Consider the following 5000-nt stretch of genomic DNA (forward strand, 5'->3'; position numbering starts at 1 on the left):
GGAAAATTACTGTCCAAATGAGAACCCTTGCTGCTAGCGGGGGTGTATAAAATAGTCAGGGACTGTCATGGATACAAAGGATTCTGGATATTTGTTGTGTTGCGTTTATGTTGTGTTACTGGGAGGATATTCTCCCGAAATGTGTTTGTCAATCTTGTTTGGTGTGGCTTCACAGCGTGGCGCATATTACTAAGAGTGTTAAAATAGTTTATATCACAACCATTAGTGTACTCTGTGTCACCCAGTATGCCTTGCAGTTGTGTGTGCGTGTCTGCAGAAACTACACACAACATGTTGCTGGACTGACAAGCAGGTCATACATGCTGTAGAAGACAACAAAGCCATTGGCTTCATAGCACGCCCTAGTACTTATTATCTGGAAGACTGCCGGCAGTCATTCTAGAGAATTTTAGCATCTTTGTGACACTTATAATTAGTCACAATTGTTTTGTAAAATGAATGTGTAAAAAGAGTATCGTAATTTAGTTCAAGGTATTTTCATATTTAAAGTTACAGTTAGTGTTAGGTTCCAAGCTGAATGCCACAGACATGTTATTCCGCCACGCCAGCAGAGGGAGCACTCGTATAGGAAAGGAGGGAAATGGGAGGTGCTCATTAGTGCTTCCGTGTCTCAGTCAGGCCACGCCCTGCGATGAGAACGCAATCAAGCACTTCGTGTCTTCTTTTTATCCCTAAAAAAACAGGTCGGTAAAGTGTGATGATATTAACACATTTGTCTCCAAGCAATTATAAGCGTTTCTGAATATAGAAATATCGAAGAATGTTTTTTAAATGTGTGTATTTGTGATGACATTTGTAACATTCAATAAGCGATGTCTCCCTTTGTGTGTGAGCGCGTGTTTGGGCGGGAATGGCGGCGGAAGTGGACTTGTTGAAGAAAACTGATTGTTGAGATGTTTTGTAGCTATAGTCAGGTAACAGTATGTCTATTTAGGGTCCTTATTTAGGACCCTATTGAAACTGCTGTGTTTTATTATTATTCCGCACCTACGCGCTGTAATTTGACCCCCTTAACATGCTTCAAAACTCACCAAATTTGACACACACGTCGGTATAGCAAACCTTCTAGCGCCCCCTAGGAAAAAAATGACAGACAAAACTGCATGTAACTTCTGTTAGGAATGTCATAGCGACATGAAACAAAAACTCCTATGTAGGTCTGACTTAGACCCAATTTTCATACACTCACTTCTTTCAGCAAAGATCTACAGGAAGTTGGCAAAAACCCCTTCAAAATAAAATGTTCGCCAAAAATGCAATTTTTGCCTCTTCGCGCTGTAATTTGACACCTTTAAAATGCTTCAAAAGTCGCCAAACTTAGCGCACACATAAGGACTGGCGAATATTGCGATCTATCAATCAATCAATCAATGTTTACTTATATAGCCCTAAATCACTAGTGTCTCAAAGGGCTGCACAAACCACCACGACATCCTCGGTAGGCCCACATAAGGGCAAGGAAAACTCACACCCAGTGGGACATCGGTGACAATAATGACCTAGTGGGACGTCGGTGACAATGATGACTATGAGAACCTTGGAGAGGAGGAAAGCAATGGATGTCGAGCGGGTTTAACATGATACTATGAAAGTTCAATCCATAATGGATCCAACACAGTCGCGAGAGTCCAGTCCAAAGCGGATCCAACACAGCAGCGAGAGTCCCGTTCATAGCGGAGCCAGCAGGAAACCATCCCAAGCGGAGGCGGATCAGCAGCGCAGAGATGTCCCCAGCCGATACACAGGCAAGCAGTACATGGCCACCGGATCGGACCGGACCCCCTCCACAAGGGAGAGTGGGACATAGAAGAAAAAGAAAAGAAACGGCAGATCAACTGGTCTAAAAAGGGAGTCTATTTAAAGGCTAGAGTATACAAATGAGTTTTAAGGTGAGACTTAAATGCTTCTACTGAGGTGGCATCTCGAACTGTTACCGGGAGGGCATTCCAGAGTACTGGAGCCCGAACGGAAAACGCTCTATAGCCCGCAGACTTTTTTTGGGCTTTGGGAATCACTAATAAGCCGGAGTCCTTTAAATGCAGATTTCTTGCCGGGACATATGGTACAATACAATCGGCAAGAGAAAAAACCAAACCCCAAAACTCAAAATTGCGCTCTAGCGCTATTTTTGAATAAAACACTGAAAAAAACTGCTCCTAGGAAGAAAACACAGACAAAATTGCTTGTAACTTCCGGTAAGAATGTCGGAGAGACATGAAACAAAAACCTCTATGTAGGTCTCGCTTAGACCTACATTTCATAGATTGACAACCCCCAACAAAAATCAACAGGAAGTTTGCAATCCCCCCTTCAAAACAAATGTTTTGTAAAAACCGGTCACCTTTCTTCAAACATTATCTCCTCTGAGTGCGTTTGTTGTTTTGGCTTCAAACTCGCACAGGAGAGAGATTGAACCCTTCTGATTAAATGTATAGAACAGAGTTTTGATAAGTTCTCAGGTTTTGATTTTACGCGCCTTCAAAGAACCCCTGTGCAAAGTCTCCTAAAAAATGTCATTTTTGCCTCGTTGAGCTGTTATTTGACCCCCTTAAAATGCTTCTAAACTCACCAAACTTGACACACACATCAGGTCTGGCAAAAATTGCGATCTGATGAAAAAACCTAACCTCAAAACTCAAAATTGCGCTCTACTGCCCCCCTAGGAATACAACACGGACAAACTGCTCCTAGGAAGAAAACACAGACAAAACTGCTTGTAACTTCCGGTAGGAATGTCAGAGAGACATGAAACAAAAAACACTATGTAGGTCTCACTTAGACCTACATTTTAATAATTAACATACTTCAGCAAAAATCAACAGGAAGTTTGATATTTTCACTTCAAAACAACAACTGCATTACTTTCACAATGCATTAGATTCTCAAAATAGTGGCTCCAAGGCGTCTTCTAACGCTTATCCGGCCGTGGGTCTCGGGGGCAGCAGCCAAAGGCGGACCCGACCAACGCTGCTTGCAGCTTTAATTGTAATTGATTTATAATGACAGTGACAATATAGAAAAAAAGCGTTCAAGAAAGCAGCAATATTAAAATGAGGCAATGTCAGAATACAGTGCAAACATGTAAAATGAAAAGGTTTATTAAAGCAACAGTGCCGCTATGTGATGCATATGTCAGAACAAAAGTGTTGGGATATGTAATGATCAATCCTCCATGTTTTGGTGGATTTGTGGGTTCCCTCCGGGTACTCCGGCTTCCTCCCACCTCCAAAGACATGCACCTGGGGATAGGTTGATTGGCAACACTAAATGGTCCCTAGTGTGTGAATGTGAGTGTGAATATTGTCTGTCTATTTGTGTTGGCCCTGCGATGAGGTGGCGACTTGTCCAGGGTGTACCCCGCCTTCTGCCCGATTGTAGCTGAGATAGGCGCCAGCGCCCCCCGCAACCCCGAAAGGGAATAAGCGGTAGAAAATGGATGGATGGATGGATGTTTGATCATTTCAAAAGTAAAGATGTAATTGTTTAATAGAATGAACGAATGTGGATTTGAAATTACATTGTCGAAACCATTTGGATGTGATTAAAAGCACAATAGAAATGTAAATAGGAGTAAAGAAATCAAGAAATGTTTAATAAAAAAAGTCAGGCCACACCCTGCAATGAGAACGCAATCAAGCACTAGGGCCGGGCGATAAAACGATAACAATATATATCGCGATAGACATGGGATCGATATCAATAGAAAATGGGGTCGATAGAACGCTCGATAATTTCACTGAGTTCTGTTCGAAAAAAATTGTAAGAAACGCAGAGCCGGAACCGCACGGCATTCTGGGGGGTGTAGGCAAAGGAAGAGCTTTAGCCTCTCGACCTATCACGGCTGAACCTGAACCGCAAGGCATTCCGGGAAATGCTAACGGGGAAAAAAAAGCAACGATTGATTGATACTTTGATTAGTAGATCGCACAGATCAGTACATATTGTGTACAATTGACCACTAAATGGTAACACCCCAATAATTTTTTCAACTTGTTTAAGTCGGGGTCCATGTTAATCAAAGAAACGGGAAGATGAGTGCGGCAGCATGTGAGGAAATTGTAAATAAAAAAGGAAACGTCATCAGTTTGGCAGTATTTTGGATTGTTTAAGTCCGATACGAATCAGAGTAATACTGTCTGCAAACTTTGCAAGGTCGTCGTCCCGACCAAGTCAAACAGCCACAACATCAGCCGGTGCAAGCGGAACAGCACCGAAGCGGCAACAACAGACCACCATGGAGAGGTACTCGGCAGCAGTGCCATACGACAACAATTCAAAACGTTATAGAGAAATAAGGGATGCAGTGGTGTATCAATGAGCGAAGGACATGCTACCACTCAGCATAGTTGAGAAGTCTGGGGAAGCAATTATTTAATGTCAATATTTGCACATCGACCAGTATTTTCATTTATTTGACTGTTTTTCTTAATGCTGACCTCGTTCTAAAGGTTAAAGGTTATATTTAAATTAAAAGTATTTAAATTCAGCCTTTTTTCTCCTGGTCTTTATTTAGAATAGTTTTTTGTTTTTTTTTATCGATAATTATCGATATCGACTAAAATGAAACACTTATATCGTGATCATTTTTTTGGTCATATTGCCAAGCACTTCGTGTCTTCTTCTTATCCCATAAAACAGGACACCCCATTACGAACACTGGGACCAGGCTACTCAGTGCGAGGCCTGTAACATTTTCTATTGTCTTCTACGCTTTGTGACACGGGTCTTAAATGCCTCTTTGAATGGTAAAGGATAAAGATCCCTGAACCATGTATATCAATACTTTCCGGATGGTTCAACCGCCACCCGCCCGAATCTAATTAAAATCTATTTTTTCGTCATGTCACCCGCCCGACCCGCGGTTTATCCGCGGACTCCGCGGATAAACCGCGCATCTCTACTGCAGCCAGTCCTGAGAAAAGTGTGTGTGTGTTCTTATATTTCTCGCCTTCTTGAGACATCAACAAGGAAAAGTACCG

The sequence above is a fragment of the Nerophis ophidion genome, linkage group LG16 (genome assembly GCF_033978795.1).
Source record: "Nerophis ophidion isolate RoL-2023_Sa linkage group LG16, RoL_Noph_v1.0, whole genome shotgun sequence".
Classification (NCBI taxonomy): Eukaryota; Metazoa; Chordata; class Actinopteri; order Syngnathiformes; family Syngnathidae; genus Nerophis; species Nerophis ophidion.